Here is a 13,794-nt window from a genome sequence, read left to right on the forward strand (position 1 = left end):
ATTCAAGGGTCTCATTAACTGGGAACCAATAATACGGGCAGAGCAGGACCAGCTCCAGCACAGACTCCTGCCAACATCTTCAGCGAAGGAAACTGTGTTCAACTGGCTCATTATATCCGCCCAGGCATGCTTCCTGTGGCACGGATTATGGGAAGTGGGGGAGGGGAGAGAGGGGGAGAGTGAGGGGGTGGGGGAGAGAGAGAGAGGGGAGGTAGAGAGAGGGGAGGGAGGGAGAGGGGGAGAGAGAGGGAAAGAGGGAAAATCAATCCAAATAGAAATCCCAATTAGCATTTGGCTAAAAATTTTCAAATCAGTAATTGAACCAATTGCACTCTATGGCAGTGAGGTATGGGGACCGCTAACACAACAAGAATTTGCAAAATGGGACAAACACCCAATTGAGATCCTACATGCAGAATTCTGTAAAAGTATCCTCCGGACTCAAAGGAAAACAGTAAACAATGCATGCAGGGCGGAACTAGGCCAATATCCATTAATAATCACTATCCAAAAAAGAGCCACCAAATTTTGGAATCACCTACAAATGAGCAACCCCCAATGCTATCACTACGACGCCCTGAAATGCCAAGAGCTGACCATAAAGAAGAATACCCTCAGTCAACTAGTCCTGGGACTCAGTGAAGTAACTGCTAACACTACTAACAATAACCAGCCCCAGGACAGTGACAGCGTAACACAAAGAATTCGACCCAACACAATCGTCGCTAAGCAAAAGGAAAAATATCTGACATATTGGGCAGAAACAACAAAAACCCAAAGCAAACTCAATTGCTACTTGGCCCTAAACAGACAATACAACATAGCTGATTACCTGACCATGGTAAAGGATAACAAACTGAGAAAAACCTTGACAAGGTGCAGACTTAGCGAACATAGCCTAGCGATCGAAAAAGGCAGACACAGGCAGACCAGGCTGCCAAGAGAGGACAGGATATGCTCTCACTGCAGTCAGGGAGTAGTGGAGACAGAGATGCACTTCCTCACAGCCTGTGGAAAATATCAGGGCATCAGGGAGAATTTCTACCAAAAATTCTCACAAATATGCCCTGAATTCAGAAATCTGAATGACAACCAAAAACTCCCATATCTACTGGGGGAGGAGAGAAGCTGTGTAGCACTGGCGGCACACTATGTTACAGCTTGCCATGAACAGAGGGACAACCAGTAAACTAAGAAAAGAGTATATATAAATAATGCGAATGTATATTTATACACTCAGGGATATACCTGTTTATACACTGTATGAATAGAACTGCGTTTATGTGTTCAACCATAAATGTATTTTGATGCTTTGGCAACATAAGATGTACCTTATCATGCCAATAAAGCGATTTGAATTGAATTGAATTGAATTGAGAGTGGTTGGAGAGAGGGGGAGAGAGGAGGAGAGAGGGGGAGAGAGAGAGGGGGAGAGAGAGGGGGAGAGAGAGAGGGGGAGAGAGAGGGGGGAGAGAGGGGGGAAAGAGAGGGGGAGAGAGAGTGGTTGGAGAGAGGGAGAGAGAGGAGGAGAGAGGGGAAGAGAGAGGGGGGAGAGAGGGGGGAGAGAGGAGGAGAGAGGGGGAGAGAGAGAGAGAGAGGAAGAGAGAGGGGGGAGAGAGAGAGAGAGCAGGGGTGGAGGAGGAAGAGAGATGGGGAGAGAGAGGGTGGGAGAGAGGGGTTGGAGTGAGGGTGGAGGGGGAGGGAGAGCGAGGGGGGGAGGGAGGGGTTGGAGTGAGGGGAGAAGGAGCGAGGGGGGGGGGAGGGAGCAGGGAGAAAGGGGAAGATTGTGCTCCCGAAGCTGAAAAGCACCAACACTATGAATAATGAAGGACACGGCCACACCCTAAAACGGACCTTGTTTTTAGAGCTCCAGTTCATGTCTTTCCAATCAGTGGACCTGGATTACAATTTGGGCTTTGTATTTGAGAAGGCTGTAGGTTCATTGTCTGATAAACACTCAAGTTGGCATGGTGGTGTAATGTCAAACTCTCTGGAACATTCTCTCTGGATGTAACTTTCAGTACGAGGAGACCGTGGCGGGTAATCACTACAATATGCTTGCTCCCATCTCTAGTGTTCAATTAACAATATGAAAAGTACAATTCATTTCACTTTCTCCCCTTAGAATCTCAAGGGAACAATAACAATCTCAGAGAATGAGCCTGGTTAACAGGTAAGTCAAGAAATTCAGCAACTATTACTGGGCGTCACTGGCAAGACCAGCATTTATTGCCCATCCCTAATTGCCCTTGAGAAGGTGGTGGTGAGCCGTCTCCTTGAACCGCTGCAGTCCATGTGGTCATATAATATTGTGGCGGTACCACTGTGTTAATCTAGCTAACTGTATATAATTCTCTTTAACGATGTTCTAACACCAGCCTAATCCTGTACCATTGTGTTAGGCATTACTGGGTTTTGTATATAGAGTTTGCATGTACGGGGCGTGGCCCCTTTAAGAGCGCGGGAAAATGCGGGCAAATGTGATGACGTCACGTCACGTGATGACGTCACGTCGCAATCCACGGGGCTGCCCAGGCAGTCCTCGTGGCATCCCCGTTTGGTAAAGACCTGTACGATGGCTCTCCTGTGTCGATCTCTGCTGTTTTCTGGAATTCGTCAAATCCTACATTAAAGACCTGTTTGATTGTTCTCCTGAGTCGACCTCAGTTATTAGTTAGGAATACATCAAATCCTACATTGGTGACCCCGATTTTTGTGAACGTTTTTCACAAAAAAAGCACGCCATGGAAGCAAACGCCATTTCGCTAAAGCTACCGCAATTCTGGGAGCAGCAACCGCCCTCGTGCTTGATTCTGGTAGAACATCGAAGCGGTTCAGGCCAGGTACGTTTCTGTGGTCTCCGCACTCGACAGCTCTGCCACCTCTTGGATCGTCAGCCTCCTCGACAGCCCCCATCGGAGCGCAAGTATGAAACCCTCAAAGCGCGGGTACTGCAGGTTTTCGGGCTCACAAGATCAGAGCGTGCCCCAGCAGAGATGCCACGAGGACTCACCCCTCGCCAACCACGAGGACTCACCCCTTGCAAACCACAAGGACTCACCCCCTCGCAAGCCACGAGGACTCACCCCTCGCAAACCATGAGGGCTCACCCCCTCGCAAGCCACGAGGAAGCGCCCCCCGCAGACACCGCCCCAGCTCACACCGCCCCAGCTCGTCAGCCTGCTGGGTTGCTTTTTCTACCACGCGCAGTTCGGCGTGAAGGCGAAGCGTTGCCGCCCTCCCGGCAGTTTTCCCCCAAAAGAAGCTAACAACAACTCACACTGCGACCAACTAGGAACGGGTCTAACGGGCATCCCGCGGCCACGATGGCGATCGGCCACGCGGGAAAATTGTTGTTCATCACTGATCACGGCCTCACCCTTGAACCGGCAGCTGATCAACACAGCAACTGTTTCTTCTCTTTCGTGTTACCGCAGTAACACTACGGCATGCACCGTTTGTGCGTTCCCGACCCCTGAAGAGTTCACTCGCCTGCTCGGCGAGTTTCCCGACCTGACAAGACCCACGTTCATTTCCTCCTGGATCGCCCGTTTCGGCGTTCCCGCAGATATTCGTTCGACAGGGGACTTCCTACCATCATCGACAGAGCCATGGTTCGCGTCTCGAACCACGGGCTGCAGAGGTCACGCGTTTCCACGGTCCTTCACAAGGCTGAATGCGTTCTTATTCGCCATGACGCATATAGGGATCCGCTTCAGACCCCATTTACCGGACCATGTTTTGGTCGACCGCTTGGGGCCAGCACCTTTGGACCTCGCCCGCCACGTCAAGACAGCACAGCCGCCGAGACGGGGTCGGACACCCATCGTCGTTACGGCGGACCAGGTGCAACCGCCCGCCAGACCGCCAGCCGCCCAGCAGCCTCCGCCTCGAGACTACAGGAGCCGTTCGGACGGGCTCGTCAGACCACCTCACCGTTTGACTTTGTCCGTTAAAGCGAATTCTGGGGGGGGCGCATGTGGCGGTACCACTGTGTTAATCTAGCTAACTGTATATAATTCTCTTTAATGATGTTCTAACACCAGCCTAATCCTGTACCATTGTGTTAGGCATTACTGGGTTTTGTATATAGAGTTTGCATGTACGGGGCGTGGCCCCTTTAAGAGCACGGGGAAACGCGGGCAAATGCGATGACGTCACGTCACGGGACAACGTCACGTCGCAATCCACGGGGCTGCCCAGGCAGTCCTCGTGGCATCCCCATTTGGTAAAGACCTGTACAATGGCTCTCCTGTGTCGATCCCTGCTGTTTTCTGGAATTCGTCAAATCCTACATTAAAGACCTGTTTGATTGTTCTCCTGAGTCGACCTCAGTTATTAGTTAGGAATACATCAATTCCTACAATATAGTGATAAAAATATAAACCACAGCACTCACCTGGTAATACGCAGGAAAGATGGGTTCTCATATCCCAATAATGGTGCACTTGCTATCAAAGTCTTCGGTCATTCATAACATACTCTGACAGTTCTTCGGCCACTCCACTTTATGTTTTTACGAAGGAATCTACTCAACGGGTGTGTGACCCTAGACATGGTTAGAGCAAAGTTCCGGTAATAATTGACTGGACCTAGAAGTAACAGCAACTCTTCCACTGCTCGTTGGAGCAGGTGCAGAGGTCATTGCTTCCACCTTCTTCTTCGATGGTTGAATACCAAACCAGGTAATAATGAAAGTAAGATCATCTACGGAGCCTTGTAGCAGTGAGCATTTGGGCCTCTTCAGGCAGAGACCGTATTGGTGTAAACGCTCGAAAACTGCTTTGAGATTTTGCAGATGTTCTTCCACTGACCTTTCAGTAACCAGGAGATCATCCAAGAGGCATTGGGTTCCTCGGAGACCGGCGAAAATTGCCTCCATGGTTTTCTGAAATATGGCTGAAGCAGATGCAATACAATTATTCAGCATTTTGTAACAATAAAGTCCTCGATATTTATTTATCATGGTCAGATTCCGACTCCTTCAGCAGTCGCCAATTGCAAATAAATGTGAGAAAGACCTTGTTTAGAACTGTTGGCCACCACTGAGATTGGCCAATGACTCTTCAGCCCCGGGCTGGGATATTCATGGATATTCATCTCATCAATATCCTGTTATAGCTTCCTTTGGTCCTCAGAATTATTCACCCGGTTTCCTATTTTAGTTTTACCTGCAAAGTTGGACGCCGCTCCCTCGAGCCCAATATCCAAACTGTTCATGTGTGCCGTTCGCGGACTGCAGCGGTTCAAGGCAGCGGCTCACCACCACCTTCTCAAGGGCGACTAGGGATGGGCAATAAATGCTGACCTTGCCAGCGATGCCCACATCCCATAAGCTAATAAGAAAAAGACCAGAAGCAGCCCCAGAGCAGAACCCTGTGGGACACTCCACCGACTGCCAACCATTCTGAGAAACTGTTCTTAATTCCTTGGGCTGGATTTTCTCGGGTCCCACCCGCACGGTGCTGGGGGACCCAGGAGACAGCAGGATATGGGTTTCTCGGCACTCTGTGGAGCGTGCGTGCGACATGAAGGGCGGATTCCCAGGATTGACAGGCTGGATTCCAGTCATGCGGGGATCACGGACCAGGGGGCCACAGGACAAGGTAAGTGCTGGATGCAGGATGGTTGGGGGGGGGTGGGGGTGTTCCAAGCCCGGGGGTGGTCCGATCTCCTGGGGGGGGGGTCCGATCCCTGATCCCATGGGGGGTGAGATCGGTCCCCGGGGAGGTGGTCTGATCCCCGACCCTAGGGCAGAGTCGGATCCCAGGAGGAGGTGGGGGGGGGGTGTTCCAGGCCCAGACGGGATCCGATCCCAGGGTGGGCGGGAGTTCTGAACCTCGACCCCGGGGGGGTGCAGGTTGCTGGTGGGGGAGCCCAGGGGGAGCTGGGAGGAAACACTCCTGTTCCACCCGGCCCACAGTCATTGCTCCCCGAGGCTGAGGCCACCTCGTTGCAGCCACCGGGAATCGCGAGCCCCAGGATTCCCGGCTGCCGGCAGTAAAACCGGCAAAGCAGATTAATGTAGAGGCTTCAGGCCTCGTTATAATATGTGACCCCACCACCAGTCCCCCCCCTCCCGCCACCCGCGCGTCCGACCTGAGTGATAGGTGAAAGTGGACAGGTTGGAGACAGGTTGGGATCGGGTTTTACACTTTTCAACTTTCACTTCCCACCTCGCCTCCAACCCAGCCGTTCTTACCGCTGAAAATTCCGGCCTAGTCTTTTTTTCCTTCCTTATGAGCAGCTTTTAATCCAATTTGCTACCCTCCATCTAATTTCAGACTCTTAACCATCTCCAATCGTTTCCTCCGTGGTACCTTATCCAAAAACTTCTGTAAGTCCATATACACCACATCCACCGCATTTCTGCCATCCATCGTATCCATCGCCATCTCAAAGAATGCTATCAGGTATGTCAAGCACAAACTTCCTTTCTGGAATACATGTTGGCTGTCGATAATTACTTTCTCTTCATCTGGATATTTAGTAATTTCATCTTTCAATAGAACCCTTAAATAGAATTTCTTTCAATCATTATATTATGGCACAGCTGCCATTTCCAATGTATCAGTATAAGTGATGTGATTAGTGATCTTTTAATAAATATGGCGGGGAACTTCCTCTGGCTGTTGTGTGTTCGTGACAATGGGCGCAGGAGGTTTTCCTATCTTTGCTATTTCTAATGAAATTCCAGAAATGTTCTAAAAGGACACATTCGGAATCTTACTAGAAGCTCAGAGAAAATCATCTGCTATGTTTATGATGTCACTAGTCCACAGTAACCAGATAAAATCTCCTCCTAAATAAGGAACAGAATAAAGCAGACAGGACCCTTTTGCATTTCCCTACGGTTTCCTTTCTACGCAATTGCATCACTTTTAGACATGGCAGCTTTATTTTCTATTGGCTTGTCACAACCCTGTGAAATTTGTAACTTTCTTCTGCATATTACCTGAAAGTACTGGAATAAACTGCTGGAGTCACAAAACCACAGGAAAATTCAGTATTTCAAACAACTGGACTCCCAGGAAAGCAGAGTAAGACTTTGATCTGGTGTAGGTGTTTGATGCAGTAAATCACAGACAGAAAATACTCTCCCGTGATTTTTCTTTTATTCATTCATGGGCTGTGGGCGTCGCTGGCAAGGCCCAGCATTTATTGCCCATCCCTATTAGCCCTCGAGAAGGTGGTGGTGAGCCGCCTTCTTGAACCACTGCAGTCCATGTGGTGAAGGTACTCCCACAGTGCTGTTAGGGAGGAAGTTCCAGGATTTTGACCCAGCGACGATGAAGGATCAGCGATATACTTCTAAGTCAGGATGGTGTGTGACTGGGAGGGGAACTTGGAGGTGGTGGTGTTCCCATGCACCTGCTGCCCTTGTCCTTCTAGGTGGTAGAGGTTGTGGGTTTGGGAGGTGCTGCCGAAGAAGCCTTGACGAGTTGCTGCAGTGCATCTTGTAGATGGTACACACTGCAGCCACGGTGCGCCGGTGGTGGAGGGAGTGAATGTTTAAGGTGGTGGATGGGGTGCCAATCAAGTGGGCTGCTTTGTCCTGAATGGTGTCGAGCTTCTTGAGTGTTGTTGGAGCTGCACTCATCCAGGCAAGTGGAGAGTATTCCATCACACTCCTGACTTGTGCCTTGTAGATGGTGGAAAAGCTTTGGAGAGTCAGGAGGTGAGACAATCGCCGCAGAATACCCAGCCTCTGACCTGCTCTTGTTGCCACAGTATTTATGTGGCTGGTCCAGTTAAGTTTCTGGTCAATGGTGACCCCCCCCAGGATGTTGATGGTGGAGGATTCGGCGATGGTAATTCCGTTGAATGTTACGGGGCGGTGGTTAGCCTCTCGTTTGTTGGGGATAGTCATTGCCTGGCACTTCTGTGGCGTGAATGTTACCTGCCACTTATCAGCCTCTTTTGCCCCGATTCTCTCTTTGAAGTGAATTCTTCTGACAGGTAACTTGCTAAAATGAAGAAACAATCTACTGGAAATTTCAGTCTTCTGAATTTTATGGCGCAAGGGAGATTGTTTTCCAAAATAAAATCAATGCTTTAGTTTCACATGGTTAATCTGAAAGAGAAGGCATTCTAGGAACATCTGCTTTGCTGCCAATGGCAAAACCTGGCTGAGTGATTTTGTGAAAATGAGAATGATCCACATCGAGTCATTAACAGTTGTTGATATTTGTGCGCCTTGCTTTGTGGAATGCTTTAGTGTTTGGTGAGACTGTGAAGCGCCTTGGGATGTTTTGTTACGTTAAAGGCACTATATAAATATAAGTTGTTGTTCTTTGTTGTTTGTTTGTAGGCTCACAGTTGGTTAATTAGATATTGTGACATTTATTGTGAAATTAAGATAATGAGTGTACAGAACGCAACAGTTTTTGATCCATCTGATACAAGGTACCTGGAGTAGGAGCAAGGTGCTCTCTTGATAGAGGTCATGTCTCTTTTAATCACGGTCATGCCTATCTAACTCAAGTTCTCTCTGTGTCTACTTCTGTGCAGATTTTGACTACAACCCCAGACGTGTGAACATTACTTCTATCTCCCTTTTTTTCTGGGCAATTCTCTCCTCCCCTTCCTGTCGGCCAGCCGTGTCTTCTTTCATTTCTAGCTCCTTGTACTTTGCTCCCCCAATCCCAACCCAATCCAACACTACTCCTGTGCCTTCTCACTCTGCTGCCACTGCCCCAGGCTTGAATAAACCCACAGCTACCCTTTCCCCAAAGTGTCCATCGAGGCACCCGCCACTGCCCCATTTGGTACAGCAATCCCCATTCTCCTCTCTCACCAACCTTCTCACCCAACTTGCCCAATGGGGGCTAACCTCGCCAAACTCCTTTCCTTCCCACTCTCCTCACCCAACGTTGCCCTCTTGGACTCTGCCAACAGATCAATAATGCCTGACCCTCTATGCATTTCCCTCTAGAATGTCCATTGACTCATGACCAAGGATCGTGCCATCCACACCCGTTATTGTGGAGAATTTCATTGGCATCTTGGCTTTGACTGAAACTTACCAAAGTATTTCCGTCCTGGCTATACCTTCCACCACCTGATCTGCCCAAGCTGCCACGGTGGCAGTGGGGCCCTTATCACCAAATCACACCTTGGTCGCTCCACTTACTCCTCTGGTACCTTCTCCTTTGAGCAGGTCACCTTGTTCCACCCCACATTTTAAAATCCTCGCTGTCTACTGGCCCCACCAAGCTCCACCCCGTGTTTCTCCCCGAGATATCCACCTTCCTTTCCTCCCTCAGCCTCTGCATTGAGTGACTCCTCATTCCCGGTGATTTCAATCTCCCTCTCAGCTCCTTTTGCTATCTCTCTTCTGAATGCACTGCCCTTCTCCCCTCCTTAAACCTCTTCCTGCATATAAACTTTCCTACCCATATGGGCAGCTACCTGGTCAACTGGCACTCCCATCGCTTGATCACTGACTAGGCCACCTCTGACCATTTCCTTCTATCTGCATCCCCTTAGCCCCTTCCAACCCCACTTCTTTCTGTGACTTCCCCAACTGACTTACAACTGCTTTTTCAAAATCCCAATCGCCTGGCCTTTGGCTCTCCCGTCACCAGAATACTTTGACAGCCATCGACTTGCTCAACCCTCACCTCCACCTCTCATGCCCTTGTTCCCAGTAAAATTTTTACTCTTTCCCATCCTGCTCGCTCCTCCTAGTATGCCTCCCATCTTCACTCCCACAAGTCCAAGGGTTGCAAACTTGAGTGTATCTGGTGTACAACTGGTTCAGGCATCTATCACCAGATCTGGCTGAACCACATCAAGCGCTATCAGGCCTCCCTTTCCTCTTCCAAAACTCCCCTCGTATTTCAGGATCACCCTGGAGAGCAAAGATAAGCTCCGGCTTCTTTTCTCCACTACCAACTGTCTCTTTAAATCCTTCTAGTTAAACCACTCAACCACTACAAAGAGTGACTGCAGCGGTTCAAGACCAAGGCCTCAGTGCTATATCAGAGCAACTAGGGGTGGGCATAAATGCCAGCCTTGCCCTCGACTCCCATATCCCAAGAATGATTTTTTTTTAAATTGCCTTCGCTTGGATCCATTCTTATCCATCCAATTGTAGTCAGAGCATCTCCAGAAATAGCTTCTCCTCCACCCCCGCACTATTACCTCTGGAGTTCCTCAAATATCGATCCTCCTCTTCCTCGCGTACACGCTGCCTCTTGGAAAAACATTGGCAGCCATGAGCTTCGAGTTCCACATTTATGCTGCTGATGCCCAGCTCTGCTTCCCCACCGTCTCTCTTGATCTCTCCATTACTTCTATGTTGTCAGACTGACATCCGGTCTTGGAGGAGCCACAATTTCCTCCAGTTAAACATTGAGAAGACTAAAGCCATCATCTTCAGCTTCCTCCACAGCGCTATACCCTTGCCATCGATTCCCCCCGCTCCCCGGTCACTGTCTCAGGTTGAACCAGGTTGCTCGCAACATTGGCATCCTATTCAATCCCCATAGCTCCAACCCCCCACCATCACAAGGACCACCTGCTTCCAACTTCATAACATCGTCTACCTCTGAACTTGCCTCACTCCATCCGCTGCTGAAACTCTCGTCGTTGCTTTGTCACCTCCAGACTTGACTATTCCATTGTCCTCCTGGCCAGCTTTCTACCCTCCGCCCTCCGGAAACTTTAGCTCATCCAAAGCTCTGCTGCCCGTGTCCTGTCCCGCTCACCCATCACTCCTGTGCTCACTCACAGCGTCGGCGGGAAACTCGAGCAGCAGAGTGGGGCTATAAAAGTCCCAGAGACCAGGTAAGGCCTCACAGCGTCGGCGGGAAACTCGAGCGGCAGAGCGGGGCTATAAAAGTCCCAGAGACCAGGTAAGGCCTCACAGCGTCGGCGGGAAACTCGAGCGGCAGAGCGGGGCTATAAAAGGTCCCAGAGGCCAGGTAAGGCATACCAATCTCCAGTCTGGTAACTCGGAGGGAAGGAGAGAGGTCAAAAGTAATCCAAGTGTGACGTCACCAGAAAGCGGGTAAATGATTGGTTGGTAAGTATTTCTCCCTTTTTAAGCTTAACTCTCTTTGGTTTATAGTTTCTAAGGTGTGATATTCACCATCTAGAATCGGGGCAGAGGGTATTTAAGAATAATATTAATAAATTTAATTAATTACATAGAATGGGAGATCAGGTGATGTGTTGCTGCTGCAATATGTTGATGCTCACGGTGATCACATTTGCAGTAAGTGTTGGCTGCTCGAGGAACTCCGGCTCCGTGTTGAAGAGCTGGAGTCCGAGCTTCAAACACTGAGACACATCAGGGAGGGGGAGAGTTACCTGGACTCTGTGTATCACGAGGTATTCACACCAATTAGATTAATTAATTCAGATGTAGTCCGTGGCCAGGGTCAGGATGGTGTGACTAGAAGTGAGGCAGGTACGGGGATCCAGGAGGTAGTGTTGGAGGAGCCGCAGCCCTTGCACTTCTCCAACAGGTTCGAGGCTCTTACTCCCTGTGAGGATGGGAACAGGGACTGCGAGGAGGATGAGCAACCTGACCACAGCACCGTGGAGCAGGGGGCCATTCAAGTGGGGGGAGTTAAAAGAAATGCTGTAGTGGTAGGGGATAGTATCGTTAGGGGGATAGATAGAGTTCTTTGCAGCCGAGAGCGAGAGTCCCGAAGGCTGTGTTGCCTGCCCGGTGCCAGGGTTAACGACATCTCCTCTGGACTGGAGAGAAACTTGGAGTGGGAGGGGGAGGATCCAGTTGTCGTGGTCCATGTTGGTACCAACGACATAGATAGGACAAGGAAGGAGGTTCTGCTGAGGGAGTTTGAGCAGCTAGGGGCCAAATTAAAAAGCAGAACTACAAGGGTAATAACCTCTGGATTATTACCTGAGCCACGAGCGAATTTGGCTAGGACAAATAAAATTAGAGAGTTAAATGCGTGGCTCAAAGACTGGCGTGGGAGAAATGGGTTTTGCTTCCTGGGACACTGGCACCAATACTGGGGCAGGAGGGAGCTGTTCCGTTGGGATGGGCTTCACTTGGCCAGTGCTGGGACTAGAGTCCTGGCGGATCATATAACTAGGCCTGTAGAGAGGGCTTTAAACTAACTAATGGGGGGGAGGTTCCTAGAGAGCAAATAATAAAAATGACAACAGAGAAGGCCATAGACTTAGGTAGCAGTGGGGAAATTAAAAACCAGAGCGTGTCAGGAAGGGGCAGAAGGTATGGAGTAAAAGGTAAAGTAATAAAAAGGGCAAAAGCAGGAACTAAGTGTCACAAAACATATTTGAAAGTTCTCTATCTGAATGCACGTAGCATTCGTAACAAAATAGACGAGTTAATGGCACAAATAACTACATATGGGTATGATCTTGTGGCCATTACAGAAACATGGCTGCAGGGTGACAATGCCTGGGAATTAGAAATGATATTGGGTCAAAAGATCAGGATAATGAAACAGTTTGGGTGGAGGTAAGGAATAATAAGGGGGAAAAAACACTAGTGGGCGTAGTCTATAGGCCTCCGAACAGTTGCAACTCTGTTGGACGGAGTATCAATCAGGAAATAGTTGAGGCTTGTAATAAGGGAACATCTATAATTATGGGGGATTTTAACTATCATATTAATTGGACAAATCAAATTGGGCAGGGCTGCCTTGAGGATGAGTTCATTGAGTGTATTAGGGATGGGTTTCTTGAGCAGTATGTAACTGAACCGACCAGGGGGCAAGCAACCTTAGATTTGGTCCTGTGTAACGAGACAGGATTAATTAAAAATGTCCTAGTAAAGGATCCCCTTGGAATGAGTGACCATAACATGGTTGAATTCCATATTCAATTAGAGGGTGAGAAGGTTGGATCTCAAACAAGCGTGCTAAGCTTGAATAAAGGAGACTATGAAGGTACGAGAGCGGAATTGAGTAGAGTGGATTGGGAAAATAGATTAAAGGGTAAGACGATACATGATCAGTGGTGTACATTTAAGGAGTTATTTTACAACTTCCAAAAAATATATATTCCACTGAGAAGAAAAGGGTGTAAAAGAAAAGACAGCCATCCGTGGCTAAGTAAAGAAATTAAGGATAGTATTCGACTAAAAACAAGGGCATATAAGGTAGCCAAATCTAGTGGGAGGGTAGAAGATTGGGAAAACTTTAAAAGACAGCAAAAAATAACAAAAAGATTGATTAAGAAAGGGAAGATAGATTATGAAAGTAGTAGGAACTACTTCACTCAGAGGGTGGTAGGTCCATGGAATATGCTGCCCCAAAAAGCTGTAGAAGCTACATCATTACATAAATTTAAATCAGAAATAGACAGTTTCCTAGAAGTAAAGGGAATTAAGGGTTACGGGGAGCGGGCAGGAATTTGGACATGAGTCTAGGTTCGGATCGGTCATGGCCCTGTGGGTAGCGGAGCGGGCCCAGGGGCCGTGTAGCCTGATCGTGCTCCTATTTCATGTGTCTAATTCTGTTAGATTCAGGAGATGGTTCTGTGATAGTGGATTGGCGGTTAGGATCAGATCAGCCATGATCTTATTGAATGGCGGAGCAGGCTCGAGGGGCCGAATGGCCTACTCCTGCTCCTATTTCTTATGTTCTTATGTTCTTATGTTCTTATAAAAACAGATAGTAAGAGTTTTTATAGTTATATAAAAAGAAAAAGGGTGGCTAAAGTAAATGTTGGTCCCTTAGAGGATGAGACCGGGAAATTAATGGTGGGAAATATGGAGATGGGAAAAACACTGAATGAATATTTTACATCAGTCTTTACAGTAGAAGACACTAAGAATATCCCAACACTGGA

The sequence above is a fragment of the Somniosus microcephalus genome, chromosome 5 (assembly GCF_052327205.1).
Source record: "Somniosus microcephalus isolate GS21.2 chromosome 5, FLI_Smic_1.0, whole genome shotgun sequence".
Lineage (NCBI taxonomy): Eukaryota > Metazoa > Chordata > Chondrichthyes > Squaliformes > Somniosidae > Somniosus > Somniosus microcephalus.